The following is a 17,543-nucleotide window of genomic DNA, read 5'->3' as shown; positions in this document are numbered from 1 at the left end:
GAGGAGAGCCATAATATTGCTAATTAGTTTTGATGTTAGAACTGTCAGGCAGTGGTAATTTTTTTAAATTCTGACAGATGTGAAAGCAAACTGGTGCTTAAGAATTACGAAATATAGGAAATTAGAATGTATTTTATAAACTTCTCATTCCTGTGAATTTTTTCCCCCAAGAGAAAAATTTAGTTCACCTAAAAAGCAATTGTAACTGTAACCACACTCCAGTTGTCTCCCACCTTTCCATCCTTTCTTCTGACGGTATTATGACAGCTTTTATCTTTTTTAGACAATTTCAAGATATTTAAGTACAAAGTGCAGATACTTTTTCCTGCTTAATGACAAATAAGACAAAGAGATATCCCTGCCTACATTAAAAGGGACATGAGATCTCCAGAGAGGAGGAAGATTCTACTTTTATGATCAACTATACCAAAACCAAATCGTTGGCAAAACCAACACATTTATAATCTCCTATTGTACACGTCAGACAAAAAGTGTGCCTTGTCCTGTTGTTTTCTTCCTATCATTATTTTGACTCTGTTTGCACAGCAGTTTTTCTGAGAAAGGGAAGACACCAACACTTCTGTTTTATTAACGGAGATCTTTGCTATTATTGTGCCTCCCTGACATTCTTGTCATTGACTAAAATGGGATAAGGATCTTCTGTTGATGCAAGGTCAGCCATTGCTAGGCTAAACAGCTCTCAGGTAGAAGTGCCTGAGCAGAGCATTGGAACAAATCATTTGACTTCTTAAGGGATAAGGTCTAGTTTCATAGCTGTCAGGACAAATACTTCACAATTACTCTGAGTATGACTGATCAACTATGTTTGGCGTTTTTACAGGCTGACTTAACTTTTACTCTGCACTACTGAGGTTAAAGCTGGATCTGAATCCTGAGGATGTGTCCAGACTGGGCACTGCTTCTTTGGGGTTAGCTGTGGTGTGAGCTGTACAGGGCAGCAGTGTCAGCTGGTGCTGCAGAGCTGTGTCACCTTACTGAGTAACGCTGTGCAACCGGGCCCCCTTGGCAGATGTAACTGTGTAGAAGGAAGGCAACTTTTGTCAGCTCCACTTATGTTATCTGTGTGGCTGATGCTACCAGACCCATAGGGAAGCTATTCGTATATGCTAAGTTTCCACTCAGAAACTTTGCAGAAAAAGCCTTGTTCACAATTCAAAAATTTTGGTATCACTTCTGCCATCAAAATCTGAGTGTGTGAAACAATATGGACTGTCATGTCCAAACACGTATTCACAAAGTATTTTTTGTATGCATCAAGCCATCTGTTCTGATAAGCTTTTTCCCACCTATTTGTCAATTCAGAGCAAAGCATTGTGATCGTTCTTATTTATAATATTACTCCAGTTCTCTCTAGCCTGCTGACATCTACAATGTAAATTAATTGCAGCAGTAGAGTCCCTGCAGTGCAAGCATGAGATCTTTGCCACACCACTCCCAAGGGATCAGGGGTGTGGAAGGCCAGCTCAGCTGCCTCTGCCTGCACATCTGGAGGGGAGCTCTGAGGAGCTGAAGCAGCTGCCCCGGTGGGAATGAGGCAGGAGCTGGAGTCAGTGCAGCGAAGAGCTCCGAACCTCAGGAAGGCATTTCTCCAGTGGGGCTGCACCACACAGAGATGAGATCAGAGAGCTTTATCAGGTCATTCATTGCCTTTGGTTTAGACTCTAGGATTACTTAAACTTTTTGAATAAAATCGCATACTGCTTACGGTGAGAATAAATATTTGGGCCATTTTTTGTTTTAAAATGTCTCCTGGACTCAGAAAGCACAAGAAGAGTATTTTATTAAGAGGATAAGGAGACAACGTGCCACAGGCACTTCAAAGCAATAGGGGAGCTAAGACATGACAAGAAACAAGTATCAGATAAATGAAGCTGAGATTGTCTGAAAGAGGGGAGTGGCTGATAGGATTTAATGGAGATGCAGACTATAATCTAAATCCTGTATAGGCAGACTTTGCACTGAGCACTGAGCCAAATGAGCTTTGGATCATGACCAAAGAGACAAATTGTGTACCAAGTAACCCTCATCAAAAGTTTTAACATGGGCATGTGGATCCACTTAGTGATTAAGGTCACCCAGCAACATCCCTTCCATTTTTGCACATTATTTTGCAACATACTGTGCATATCTTACTGAGAACTCAAAAAATGCATTTTAGTCTAAAAATGATCAGGAAATTGCAATGAACACCTCGAAGAGCTGGAACTCAGGAATAGTCAACAAATACAGCACTTACAACCAAAACATTACCAGTCTGATTCTTTCACATATGAATAGATGAGTTTTCAAAAAGCTACAGTGGTGTAACAAAGTTTGCAGTGCAGGTCTGACGAGAATTTAGGAGCAGGACACAGCCATGTGTTGTAGCCATGGGATGATCACAATGTTTAAGGCTAGGCAGCCCTCATGGATCTTCAGGTATCAATGCATTCTGGTGCTTTTGTAACGTTGCTGCTTTTATTTGTAAGAAGCTTACTGCTAAATCTTGTAGGTATGAATGATACTAAGAAACTGGATTTTTTTTTTTATCACTGGAAAGAACCTTAAAATTATTAAATAATAAAGCTCTGAACAAAAAGAAGTCATTTCGATATGGAAATATTCACATGCCGTTGTCATTCCTCTCTCCTAACCTAAGGGAATCACAGTTTAATAAAGTGAAGACTTAATTCAGTTTAATGAAAGTGAATATGGCAAAACCTTAATGTAATTAGGAAAATAAGGCCAAAATAAAGTAGTTTTAATCTGAAATGGCTACTTCATAAGACCATAATGAAAGCTAGACTCAGTTTTAAACAAAATGAGAAATACTCTGAAAGTACTTGATCATGCATGTAAATATTAGGCAAGAGAAAGGCTGTTCAGTTCCACTTCAGTGATATTAAATTTACGATTATATTAAGTCCAACAGCACTTGGAGGATGGACATTCCATTCACTGAGCACAGTGAAGGGGAGTCTCTTCCACCCAAGAGACAGAAACAGAAACAGGATTATGAAGGATTGTTTGATAGATAGAAGATTGTTTGATTTGATAGAAGAAAAACTGAACACCTGGTGATGTTACTTGCACAAAGTCAGTTATCAACAGAGCAAACAGTCCTAAACTGGATTTTCAATTCATTTCAGGTTGGATAAATTGAAAAACTTTTACTAGAAAATACTGATATAAAAAAGATTTTTTAAATCTCATTTTGAGGGTTCTGAGTACTTAGAAAATTATGTAGAAGGAAATTTAGGTAAAAGACTTTTGCATCAGAAAGTCAAATCATTTATACATCAGAATGTTTAAAAAAGTACTAGCACTTAGAGGAGTAGGAGTTTCCTGAAAAAGATTATATAAAATGCTTTCAGGTTGGGTTTGCTTGGCTTTTCCCCTCCAAAGTATTTCTGCTTGCTTTTCTCTCTTGGAACAAAAAGCAAAACAGTTAAAGCTATATGTGTTTATAACATGGATATGAACTCCAATCAAATATATTTGAAGAAAAGTTGTACTTATTTGTGAAGAGTATGTAAACTTCAGAACTAGGAGCTAAATGTGGCACCAGTGCCATACTGACCCTGGGCTCCAAGGCTGTCTTACCTGGTTTTCCTGCAAATCTTAAGGCTTATACATGCATTACCTGAAACTCAATAGTATTAATTTTTAGATAGGAATGACTGAGAAGGTATTTAAGAAATTAGTTTTGGTTGGAAACGAATGAGTTAAAACTCTAAGAAATCAATATTTCTGTTTTCATGAAATTTTCATGAGAAAGCAGTTGCACCTACAGTGTTTTTCCTGTTCATAATCAGTATACTATTACAATAATAATAATTGTCAGGCAATGTAAGTATAGACAACATAACAATGGAGAACCTCTTGATTAAGATCAGGACCTTAAATTAAGGTTTCTTGTATTATTTTGTATTGCAAGGTGAGTCACAGCTGAGGACTCATCAGGACATTGATATTTTGTATATAAAAAAACCCCAAATGTTCACTTGCTAAGTGGCTAGAGTTAAGAAATAGAGAGATTTCTCTGCCTATTGTTGTTGGTCTTCTATGTCTTGAACTTGTCCTGCACCGGGTCACATAACCTGGTGCATCATATGGCTCAGAAGGAAGGAGGTGGCCAGAATTATGCAGTGGATTTCAGAATGGTACCTCCTACATGCTGCATTTTTCACCCCTATACTCCGTGGAGTTCATTCAACATGGAAACATCCCTGGAAAATCTTTCTATGAGCAGCTCCTAACACCCACTGAAGAGGAACCCTTGAACACCCTGCAGAGTCTGTTTGGTCTTCACCTTTTGGAAAAGTAACAGAGCACTATGGAAAGCAGTAGTTTAGTTACACTAAAACTAGAAACTAAAAATGCTGCTGGCAGTGCTCCTTCTGGCTGAAAATTCACAGCTACTTAAGCAGAAGGGTATAAAAATCGTCAGTCTTCCCCCCTAGCCTCACCTGCTGGGATGCTCACAGGAACAGGGCCGGGTGTAGATAGCCAAGCTCCCCAGGAGGGCAAAACACATTCCAGTCCGGCCCCTCCTGGATAACACTGCCGTGTATCTGCCTCCAAGTGCAATCACAGGCATGGGCTCAGAGTCACAGCATCACACCTGCCACAGAAGCTGGCTGTGTTTTCGTGTTCAGACTGAAAACTACATCATGCTGGTAAGAATCCCGGGGAGTTAAAGGGCAGGGGAGAAACAGGCAGAGAATTATTTTCTGCAGTAACCCCGAGGGGGGCCGTGCTGAGCATTTCATCCAAGCACAAAGGAAAAGAGGAGTTTCTGAGAGCTGTTTTTCCTTGATGGCAGGCTGATGCAGGCTGGCCTCTGGATAGCCCATCCACAGCTGCTGGGTGCTGCTCTCTCTTGGCATTGCCATTTCCTGTCCCTGCCACGTGGGATGGATAATCTGTCATGCCAAGCTTTGTTTCCTGCACCTGCCTCCCTCTTTAATATCCAATCTCTCTTGAGTCCAGGAGCTTCGTATCAAGCTGGCCACAATTTCCAGGACTTCAACCTCTTGGCAGACTTTGAAATCCTGTAGTGTCAACAAAAATAAACCAACATAATAAGATCCATAAAATAAAATATTTTCAGACTCTCAGTGTAGAAGAGTGTATCTGATGAGCAAGACTGGTCCTATGTAGTGCAGGTCACAGCACCCATTGAGTACCAAGATCAGTAACCCAATTCCTCCTGACTGAGAAAGTAATCGGTTTTGCTCTTGGCATCAGTGGTTTCAGAAGCATGGAAGTGCACTGAAATATATACCTACTCTGGGGAGAGAAGAGAGTTTTAAACCAGAGATGACTGGAAATCTTGGAGCTTGAGTAAACATAATCTATAGCACTTCCAGATTATGTCTGTATTTTTCTCCAGGTGTCTGCCACTATCCAATTCATTCTGGCACCTTTGAGCTTGAAAATACTCTGAAATTGTTTTAAATTAAAATGATACAGATGAGATAAGGCATGGATGGTGCCTGAAACTAGGGCCAATGCCTGAAAAGAGCAGGCAGTAGGCAAACCACCATCTGCACAGCCTGAAAAATAATAACACTGAAATGCAAATCTATGGATTGGTGTTTCTATCTGCTGTAGCTTCTAGCAAGCTTTCATTGAATTTTTCACTGCAGCTGATACCTATTGTCGTGTATGCTCTAAAAAATGCCAGTGACTGAGAAGAATATTTTTTTTCTTTCATCCATGGCACTAAAATACACAGGAAATTAAAGAGAATCATACTCCCACCACCATTCAAGTGCAGGTCTGTGTTCCTCTAACATATATTTTTTTGCATTTCTGAAGTTTTTCAATCTCAAACCAACCAATCTGAAGGACTAAGGAACTCCATGAGCTGATCTGTTTGTATCTTTTCTTGTAAAAGCAAAATTAAGGGAGATGCCATCAGGTATATGCCTGTGAGTTCCCCAAGTAGTTCCTCAGTGTTGGTCAAATCCTATCATGGGACAGGAGCTATCCCCAAATGTAATCTAAGTATGACAAGCCTGTGTTGGAGAAGAAAGAATTTTATCTGCAGATGTTTCAGCAGTGCTGTTCTGGTATGATTCAAGCCAGGTATTAGATCTGATTTGTTCTCTTTAGTATCCCTGTAGCCACTGGGGTTTCTGCCTACAACAGCACACATTGAGCTGGAGCTGCAGAAGCCTCACCCCTTCCTGCTGCTGCCTGACACTCGGACCCAACAATTGTCCTTGTCACATTTGCAGCATTCTGCAAACAGCCTGATTGCAGCCTCTGTACTCAGAACACCTCTGGCCTGCTCCACCTGAAGTGAATCTGAAAGGTCATCCAGTAGCAGGTACCCTGAAAGCAAGTTCCCTGGCATTGGTAAACTGTGCACTTGGGAAGAAGCAAGATCAAACCCACAGCAATGTCTCAACCTCCCATCAAACAGGCTCATCTGCTCTGTAATGCTGAGCTGCCTTCTCACCTGCAAAAGCCTTTATCCTTGCTGGAATGTTGGTGTGATTCTGAAAAGCCAGCTTCCTAACTCAAGAAGAAATTGTCCTTTGGGGTAACACAGATGGAAGAAACATCATTAAGAACATTAGCACGGACAAACTCAGACTGTGGATTCCTCCAAGTAGTCTTATCAAGGCAGATTGTGTACAAAAGCTAATGGCTTTCTCTCTATTAAAAAAAAAAAATCATAATTTACCACTCTGTGCTTTTTAAATCACATCTTAAATTATTCCTATGCCAATGTTTCAAATTGTCTTTCAAAGAATACTGATGCCATTAATAAAAATGGCAGTTCAAATGTCACTGTTTATTGTATACTTTGATCTGTGACCTTTGCATATTAATGTTGCTGTCTGTTGAGCTGACATCAGAAGGACAAAAGCTTTTGACAGCTGATTTTGCTCAGCTTAGATTCAAATCATACTGTTCTTTATAAACAACCCAGTGAGATCTTTGCCTTTGTCAGTCCTCCTGTGAAATATTGTCTGTCTAACAGAAGCTCGTTTCTTTTTTGTTTGTTTTGTGGCGTTTTTGATTGTTTTGTTGAGGTTTTTGGTTTTCTTTTGTTTTGGTTTTTTTTTATTCTAACCACCAAAATAGTGGAGTGGTTGAATTAAAAACTGAATGATTTAATTGTGGTCCAAATTACAGCACATAATTAAAGCACACTTGCCTTCACTTATTCTAGCATTAAAATATATAATGGTAATATTTTTTTTCTTTTGTTGAAAGGGTTTTTGAGTTATTTCATCTGAATGACATCAATTTATTAAAGTTCACTTTTTACGCTAAAAAGAGGATGAAAGATGTATTTCTTTCTACCATTATGCAACCTGTAGACTCAGTATCTCACCATCAGGTTCACATAGCAATTTGTAAATACAGTGAACAGTAGCTGGGTGTTTCAACAGTTCAAAGCTAATCTCCAAAGGCAATAACATCATCCCTCATTTTTGCAATACCCTCCTCTTCAGTCTAGACTGGCCACTTGTCTGGTTCTTAGCAGGTGTTTTAGATAATACCCTGTCAATTGTGTCCTTATAAATCCCAATCACCTAATGTTTACACAAAGATTATGAACATCTCACAGTTTCTCACGTCTCATAGTTTTTATCAGAATGTTTCCTTCTGCAAAACCCATACAGCAACCCTGAACCCAGCACCAGCAGCAGTCATAGACCTATAAACAGCAACCTGCTGCTGCAGATGGTGAGAAAGGTACATCAGATCTGCCTTTGCTCTGACTGAAAATGTGCTGGAAGGAAACCATGGCATAGAAACAAGGCTTTGCCTGCAGACAATAAAGGGAACTCAAATCTTTCAAGCTACAACTTTCATCAGGCACAGGCAGATGCAGATTGGCAGCCAAACCACTTTAAAATAAAACACTCCTGTTGTTTCTTCATGCAAAGTGATGGTAGCTCCTCAGTACTGAGGAATATTCCATGTGGACAATTTTAAATGTGCTGAGAGTTCATCTTCCTCAGTTTAAGCAAGCTGCACAGTTCTGAGCAGTTTTACCTGGAGAAACAAGCCTATGCACATTCAGATTCTGGATAAATGTATGAAGCTTTGCAATTAGACATTTTAACGGAGCAGCCAGTGCTCTGCTTGGCCTGGAGACAGAGAATTCTCTTGCTTAGTTATCCTCTCTTGTAATTTTTTAAGTTCTGACGTGTCCTGTGATATAAAAAAAGTGATGATGTATCTCTCTATGGAAGACACTTACCTGCTTAATACAGAATTCCTCCCTATCTCATGCTGACTTACAAGTGGCTGACTGGCATAGAGCTTTTAATGAAATATTTATTCAGAAAGAAAACACATTGCTTTGTCAGTTCCAGGTCCCACCTGCCTTCGTTAAACCCCTGTTCTCTCTCCTAGGTTCAGAAGAGAGATATTTAATAAACACTAAAGAGGTATGAAGTTTGTGGTCATGACCACGTGACCACTTCCAAAGCTTCTGGGCTCATTGCATGTTGTGGCCAAAGACTGATTTTATTAGTTCCCACATTTACAGTCACACTCACTATTTAGCTTCTTGTTTACCAGGAGAAGAACCATTAGAACCATGTGCATGATGGTGTCTTTAGAACTTTAGGACTGTGCCTTTGGACAGTATTCCTTTGCCAGAAATTTATGGTATTCATTTCCTTTTTGGGAAAAGAGGATTTTTCAGTGGCATCATAGTAAAATGGTACTGGGAACAGGGCAGTGGTAAAAGCAATGGTTACCTTCAGGACAAACTTAGCAAATAAATATTAATTAATAAATGAACGCACTGCAAGTTTCCAGAATTATTAAAAACTACTAGCTGAAAAACATGATCACCTGTGTTTGCAGTCTCCCTGTTAGTGTGGGAGGTAATGCATTGCAGGGTACACTGTGCCCTAAATTTGGAAAGAAGCTGTAATTCCTGTTGGAAGAGATGCCTTCTGTGCTGTGGCAGTAAAGCAGATGTGCTTGGAGCTTGGATTTTTATAGAATTTCACTCTGGCAAAGTTTCTGTGGACAAGGCAACAGTTACTGAAGGGATTACCATATTCTCTGCAGGCTTCATGCTTGTGCCAGTTTGAATCATTTAATATTATTTGAATAGGTCTTTAGATGCATATTGAATGTGTGTGTGTGTATGAACAGATATTTTTATCTTACTGGAGACTTAATACTTTGGCAGTCAGCTCTCAAGTGCTTGGGAGTGCAGCCAAGATAATACTTTCTGAAATCTTTTTGAAGTTTTTCTTTTTTGAACCATGAAAATGCTTCTTTTTTTTTTTCACCTCAGACTTTTTTTTGAGAGGATACTGCCAGCTTTGTCAGCCTCACATTATGTATCATCAACCACGCTTTGTGAATAACCCCAGATGAAAATAGGTCTGGCATTCTACTGCCTGTGTACATTGGCATCCTATGGAGAGGATGTGCTCAAGGACTCCCTATGGATGTCTGGAGCCTCAGTGCATCACTGTGGAATAATAAAAAACTGCCTTCTTCATAATGGTATGAAACCACAGTGTCTGAGCAATGACCTTTTTGCAAACCCCACTGGCTATGAGTGATTTACCTGTACATCCCACTAACCCTCTGAGACACACCAGCCAAAATGGATTCATGCAAAAGACTCTGGCTTCCTACCTTCCAATAACAGAAACCTTACTTATTTATTCAGGAATAATGAGCTCTGCATTCATGGAATCCAAAAATGTGCCAGGTTCCCCATCTATAGCATAAAATTTGCAATTCAGAGAGAATCACAAAATAGGAGAAAAAGGGAAGGAGTGCCCAGACAAAAGATAAAACCATATCTACTGTTTCTTCCTGATTACCCACAATACCACTTGCTGTGTACTTGAAATTTCATAAAATGCCATTTTATTTATTTGTCTATTTATTTATTACTTTCCTATTGACTGATATATACATTTCTTTTAATTTCAGGTGAGTGAAACGGGGAAGAGATGGACTCTTGTTAAGCTGATAAAATCTTTCATTAAAATTTTAAAAACCCCAAGCTTTTTGTCCTTTACTTCTTATATGCTGCTAAAGCTATAAGGAAATTGCCTAAGTAACTACAGTTTACAGCATTTTCTCTTTTTTCTCTTGGTTCTTTTTTTTGCTGAGATTCTTGTTTCTCTGAATGAACATGAGATGACATTTATTCCATTTTGGACCCATAGTACTATTTGATTTTTCTTTCTTTTCAGATTACAGATTGGAAGGTTTTTTCTTGCCATAGAGAAGTTCACTGACTTTTATTTTAGATGTGAGAAAAGAAGTTGGCAATACCAAGTATTTGTCATTTGTAAATGATCCATTAGAGGCTACTATATCATGTTGCATCTATCTGCACTGGGTAAGTACCACTCTCACCAATAATGTGGATTATTGAGGAAAATGTTAGAACTTTTTGGTGTTCTCATATATCTGTCATTTACTTCACCAAAACAGAGACACCAGAGACCTGATGGCTCCTCTGTGCCTTCTTACATCATTTCCCAGCAGCTCATGCTCCCTTCCACTGAAAGTGTCTGATGAAATACCAGGGCCCCACTGCACATGCATGCAACTAAACCAAAGGGAAATGGGTGGGAATGCCATTAGGTGGAACTGGCTGGATGTGCCACTGTCTGCACATGTAGCTAGCTATGGGTAGAAAGGAGCTTTATCAGTCTTTGCAGCATTTTTTACATCCTTCATTTTATGTCTTGTCCATTAAGGCTGAGCACGTGGCACTATTGAAAGCTACTGCAGAATCCTTCTAGCTAAATTGATAAAAACTGGCCTTATAATGGGACTGAATATCAAAACTAGCACTACTTAGCAAAGGAAGTTCCCAGATTTCTTAAATGAAATATAGAATAAGAAAAAACAAAAACAAAAACAAAAAAACCAACCAACCAAAAAAAAACCCCAAAAAACCACCATCAAACTGATTGCCTCTCACTTGATTAATTGTAGTGGCAACAAAAGCTCAAAATAGCACCATTTGTATTGTCAAGTGATTCCCAGATGAATAACTTTTCTTTCTTCTTAATAGCACACTGTCACAATAAACGTCAGGGAATAATGGATGCATCTAGATTTTCAACCAGAAAGACTGCTTGACAGTTGTTTGGGACTGCAAAAAATATGCCACTGAACAGGAATTACAGCAGCAAAGGTGCTTCCTTTACTTCTAAATTTGGCTGATGCTCCACTGCAACATGTGTTGCTGAGGAATGCTTCTTGGCATTGCCTTAAAGCTTTAGAGCATCTCCTGCTGTAAGATTTTGCTTGAAGCTGCTTGAAACATTGTAAAATTATTTGGGCTGTGATTTTCCTACAGTTCAACTAATCTCAAATTTTAAATGTTCAAATAAAATACTTCCTTTTGTCACTTTAAAAAAATGAATACATCCAATATTTTCTTTAACAAGCACTGAAATTCAGCCTGAATTTACCATGGGGCTTAGGCCTGTGCTGTGTCTGCCAGAGGGGTATGGGGTACTTGGCATGGAAGCTGGGGACCACTCCCTGGAGCAGAGAAGTTCTAGAAGATCAGTGGGGAAGCAAACACATCTGACACAAAGATCACTTCTCTCAGGGTGAGCCAGAGATCCCAACACATGCTGTAAACTCCCTCCAAGAGCACCCCACCATCCTGTCACACAGGGCTGTGGCAGGGGTGAGGGTCCCTTGTCACCACGCAGGTACTGCAAGGACTGAGCAATGACCCAGCACAGCCCAAACCATGAAGAGCAGCCACGAGACTGGTGCTGCTGCTGAGTGCAAACCCAGGCCATGTTACAGCTTGAAAAAATGGTCTATTCTCCCCATATGAACAATACTAACATGCTTCAAAAGCATAACCTTGTTTTGTTCCTTTTGTATAGACAAGTGAAGGCAGCTTTTAAAGATTGGAGCAAACACCATTTTCCTATGGGCTATTTTTCTATTCAGTAACAGGATGAACTTGTTTTAGGAATGAATCAGGTTCATGAAGTAAATGAAAATTATGTGGTAAGTGAAAATCATGTAGTAAATGAACAGGGGAATTGAAAGACATCAGATAACTGTCTTTCATCAAGCTAAAACATTAGTCTTTATTTCCAGCCATATGTAGTAGCAAAGTAGCAAAGCTGTGATCTTATTTATGACTTCTATTATAATATATTATAATATTATGGAAATTGTAGCAGCTTGGCCAAAATGAGGACCCACAGTTAATGGTGTGACTCTGACTCTTCTCTCTCTGTCTCAGTTTTATATACATCTTTGAGTGACTAAGCCCCATGTGTCACAGGAGTTATAGCATAAAATTAGTTTGATTAATTTGAATAAAGAAGGCTTGCTCCCCTTCTTATTAGTGGAGACCAACAAAGCACTGGGAAGCTGCTCACTGTGTGAACACACTCCCTGCACTGCAAGAGAGGGAGAGCTCCTGTAAATGGCAGATGGTTATGTGGTGACAAAATTGAAGTCTTTGACCTAAGGAATGTCAAAAAAGAAATCTGAACTACAGATGAATAATCAGCCTTACTTTGGGCATGCCCTGTTCCAGAGTGCTAGGTCTGGGGCTAGATCATACCAAGGGACATTAGTGTAGGTTTTTGTGATCAAGATGAGTATAGATAAATAATCATAGGGTAGAAAGAGAAGAATCTCTTCTTTTTGCTCAGTGCCACCAGTCCTCATTTGTGCTACAGGATTCTTGCCTTGGAGAAATAGTTTGAAACACCTTTGCAGAAGAGTACCTAAAACCATTAGAAGTGAGATAAACAGCTCACATTTCATATATCTGTATAATATCTGCTTAATATCTGTAGCTGCCATTAATTTTAGGAGAAGATGAGAACTGAAACAGGCTATTTTTTTTTCTTTAAATGTCAAAATAAGAACTTAGTGCTTAGCTTTAGGAAAATATTTGCAAATGTTGGTGTTAGTATACGATGTGTCAGCCTCCTCACCTGCCAAATGGGGAGGACAGTGCGACATCCCACACAAACACGCTACATTACAGACAGACTGAATCCATAACAATTTATGCTCCAGGAAAGGAGTGCTCATAGCCTTCCAGAAGCCTTTGAAGAGTTGGAGTGTCTTGTACCTGGATGAATAATGACTTGAATATCAGAGGCAGAAAGGACTTGGGGCTAAGCTGCTCAAGTGTAAACACATATTCCGTAAGATGCCATGCCATCAGTTTAAAAAGTCTCAGAGGTATTTGTGGCAGAAAATGTAGATGTTAATGAGGCTTAAATCTCTCTTGGCTAACTTCAGTGCTTCAGTAGGCATGAGAAGGCAAATTTGTTCAGTCTCTGTTTTCCAATTAAAGTTCTGTTTATTGACAGTTGAAGGGTGGACTCATGTCTCTTAATGATTGGATTAAAAGCAGTAAGTACCTTTTCACCATGGCTTGATGTGATTGTCAACGATGAAGACAAATATAGTTAAATCTTTTTGCAAAAATATGGTGCAAAGTGTAATTTATGTTTTATGCAGGGCTTTCCTCTCAAAATAAAGGAAGTAAATCAAACCCAACCCTCTTGAGGACTCTTTGTCTTAACCTTGATAACTGCGTGCTAGCCACTCATGGCAAGTATGACTTTCCTGCAAGAGGGAGAGCTTTTGGAAAATTGGCCAGACTGGATGACCGGCATAAGGCTTTAGCTGAACACATCATGTGTTAGGCAAGATGGAAGGCTACATCTTTATGTGCAGTTGCTCTTGTAGAGAAAAAAACATGACTAAGCGCCTTAGGAAAAATACTCATCATTGGAGAATCCTCTCCCTTTTCTGCTTAAGCCCAGGTAGGGCATAATGTGCCCCCCCAGCTGATGTGATACAATTTCTATATATACCAAATGGTTTGCAGGAGGCTTATTTTTTACACTATGGTAAACTAAATATTAAAATTAGTGTTTCACTGTTTGAATGAACCTTTCCTGGTAGGAAATTATACAAGTTTCCTTTGAATTATTCTACATAAACAGTTATACTTTCAAATATGGATTGAAGAAGAAAAATACTTTTTACCACTATAGCTTGTAACTTTTATATTAGAAGCTGGATCCTTATTCCTCTGTCCTCATTGTTTGACATTAACCATCCTTGTGAAACCTGGTGTTAGAGTATCACTTAAATTTTTTTAAAGGGTTCAGATTCTCTCAGAAAAGCAGAAGATGGAGAAATTCTTGTCATGGTGTTACTACAGCAGGACTATGAGTCTTTTCATTTCTTAGTACTCTGCTAAGAATTGCTCCTAGCCTTTGGCAAGCAGAAGAATAACTTGTAACATCTCAGCTATTAAGTCCAATTACTCTTTTATGGATTAGCTCTTCTTGCTGACAGATGCACTTGCTGCCTAATGGGGCTCCTTCTTTTCTGTGTTTTCCTTCTGTTGTCTTTTCCACTCTGACAGGGAGTACAAACTCAGAGAGAATCCCCAGCAGGCAGAGATGTCTGAGCTTGGCCCATAAAGAGCAAGACATAAAGGTCTAATGGATAGCATGCACCACTTCTCTCATCCAGCCCAGTCAGAACTCTGGGTTTTCATGATTTAGCCAGGATTTCATAGACATCAGAGTGAAACAACTCACAGAGGCCTTTCATGCATCTTCTCTCCCTTTGCTTCTGTCTCTGCGTGCTGTGTGTGCAATACCCTCACGGTTGGGTGTTGGCACCATTGCTCTCCCTTCCCAGCCAGGACAGGGACAGCAGACACCCCCTGGCCCCTGTGTCCACAGGGACTAACACTGGTTCCCATTGCAGCTTGCTTTTTGCTTAGAAGCCAGATGAAAAGGCATCAGCAGAGACCTCTGGAGCAAGTGAACGAAACAGCCAGAGTCCTGCAAGTGCCTGCAGGCATCTTCCCCTGTGGAAGGAGAGAAACAAGTGTGAAGAGCCAGGGCGGAAGCTCAGAAGGGTCTGAAGGTGAAGGGAGGCTGAGGCTTGGTGGGCTCTAGGCTGTCCCAGACACAGCAGCAAGTCCTACACTCACACAGACCCTGTGACCTGAGTCCCTTGGAGGAGGATGTCAAGGGGGAACTTCCATCCTTGCCCTTTTCAGAGCTCTCTGTCCCAAAGTGGTCACACATAGATCTTGATTGCCTTGGTGAGAAACACCTGTGAAATTCCCTGTGGTCTTAAAGAGCCTAAGAGGACTCCATCTGCCCTGTGTGACATCCTCATCCAGTGTGACAGTGTGGGCACCTTGTCTCCTGTGGACATAGGGACTCTCCTGGCCCTCTGTAAATCAGTGTTGCCAATGTTGTCAGTGCTGGCAGGGCTACCTGCCTTTAGCACCAAAGGGCCTTTGCTCAGAAAAGTGTTTGTCTGCTCTGTTTCTTCATTCAGGCTTGCTCCTTTGTGTAACATGTGACAAGCTGTTTGTGACAGGAAGATGGAGCACATAGGTAAGGGAAAGTCCCAGCAACTAAGCAATAAATACAGCTTGCTGTGGTGTTTTTGCCAGCTGTGTGTTGCTCATGCCACTATGAATGAAGGTGCTGAGGCTCAGAGAGCTCTAAATGCAGAAGGAAAACACAAACAACATAAAGGTCTAAAAGCAGTGCACTGTGCAAGAAAGTTTTGCTACCTGGGTCCTGATCCTGCTCCAGCACTGCCACATGCCCAGTCTGCCATGGGCAGGGTACGCCTTGCATTGAAGCTGCTGACACCTATCTTAAAAACCATCCTTAAGGAGAGAGAGACTTGGATGTTTTGTAACTGGTGGGGAAAGGTCTGTGCACAGCAGCCACTGAAAATGATGATATCTATCTTAAACAAACCAACACCCCAGCTCTAGGAAGGAAAAGGCTCTAAGTGTTTTGCAAATAGTGGTATTGCAATCTGACAGCACGGCCCTATTCTGGACACTCAAAGCCTGGATCTTGCTGGGAAAATTAGTTCTCCTTAGACCTGCCAGTATTTCTGTCTTCCTGAGGGTTAACAGATATTTATGGATGTAGCATCTAAGTTTGCCCCAGCTGATGTGACTGTTGTGCCTTTGTGTGATCTTTTTATTCCATAAGCTTTCCCAGAGCACCCAAATCTTCCTTTAACACTGATCATGAGGTAACTGGAAATAAGGAAAATGAGGAATCCAAGACAAAATTATTGAACTGTGTGGTGCCACTTCCACAGCTGTGCCATGTATGCTATAAAAACAGGCTGGGTAAGAATGAGCAGGGGTGAACTGGCATTGAGATCAAGGTCAGAAAGAGAATAACAGGGCTGCTAAAATCTTTTATTTGTACACCCCTCTCTTGTGTCCAGACCTGAGTTGGAAAGAAAGACTAGCTGAGTTTTTAAATGTATCTAAAGGATTTCTATGCCCAGTTTTCACCTGTGTCCATTGTAAATTGGAACCCAGTTCCCTTATGCAGCCTTGAAATACCCTTGGGTAGACGAACATCCCAAAGTCATTAAAAGAATCAAGAGCTGAACTGGGGAGAGAGCTGAGGGCCAGGCTGTGATGCACCAAGTTCATGCCCAACAGCATGTCTTGTGCCAGGCTGCCCCAGATGAGTGCTGGATACACACATCTGGGTAAATCCTGATGTCAGGGGCAACAAGAGGGCAAAACTTTCTCATTTTGTTGTTTTTAAAGTCAACAACCATATTACCCAAGCACAAACACTACATTGGAGGGCAGGGCGTGCAGCATAACCACCTCTCAAAAAGGGAATGGAACCCAGAAGAAAAATCTCTTGGCACTGTTGGGGAGCTGCAGCCTGACAGGCACTTCCCCTGCTATTGTGCCAAGGCTGGTGCAAAGGCATTGCATCAAGTGATAACAATGAGCAACAGCAGCTTCAAAAACAGAGATAAGAACAACATCCTCACAACTGCAAAATGGAGCTTGGGGTGGGAAATGAATCTTTAGGAAACTCAGAAGTTAACAGCACAGGTGCTCAGCCAGCTTCTCCAGGAAAATGACATAATTCAGGACTTAACGCTGATTCACACACATTGAGGATCTCAGCAGTCAGAGGCTTCAGTTTCTAAATTAGCATCACACAGATGCACATGAAAATCCTGGCACAGCTAATAACCTTGCTAAGTATTCTAGGCATTATTTTTAAGCAGAAAAGAAAAAAATCAATCCAACTCTCCTCTCCCCCCCAAAAAACCCCAAACAACTAAACCAGCACAAAATCTGAATAATTACCAAGTTGCCTGCCAAATAAAAGTACAGTTTAATTGTTCTGTGTAAGTGTTTAGACAAAACATGTATAACACACAGAAAGAAAACACACTCATCCTTGCTTGCTTCCCCAAATAAAAAGACATTGAATTGTCAGTGCATTTTCAAGTCTAGAAGACATATTTAAAAACTCCTATACCATACATTTTTGAAAACGTTGCACATATTCAGCTTCCATGAGAAACATTGCTCCCAGTGGTGATATTTAAGAATTTTGCCTTGATAATTTTGCAGTTTGTCTGTTTTAGTGTTACCTAACAAGAGCAGCTGAAGAATGAAGGGCTAACTCCTTATGTCTGTTGAGACACCATCACAGCAGCTCTCAGGACTTCGTCCGAAGCCATGAGGGATACAC

Source organism: Prinia subflava, chromosome 2, assembly GCF_021018805.1.
Source record: "Prinia subflava isolate CZ2003 ecotype Zambia chromosome 2, Cam_Psub_1.2, whole genome shotgun sequence".
Lineage (NCBI taxonomy): Eukaryota > Metazoa > Chordata > Aves > Passeriformes > Cisticolidae > Prinia > Prinia subflava.
Note: the sequence above shows the minus strand (reverse complement) of the source record.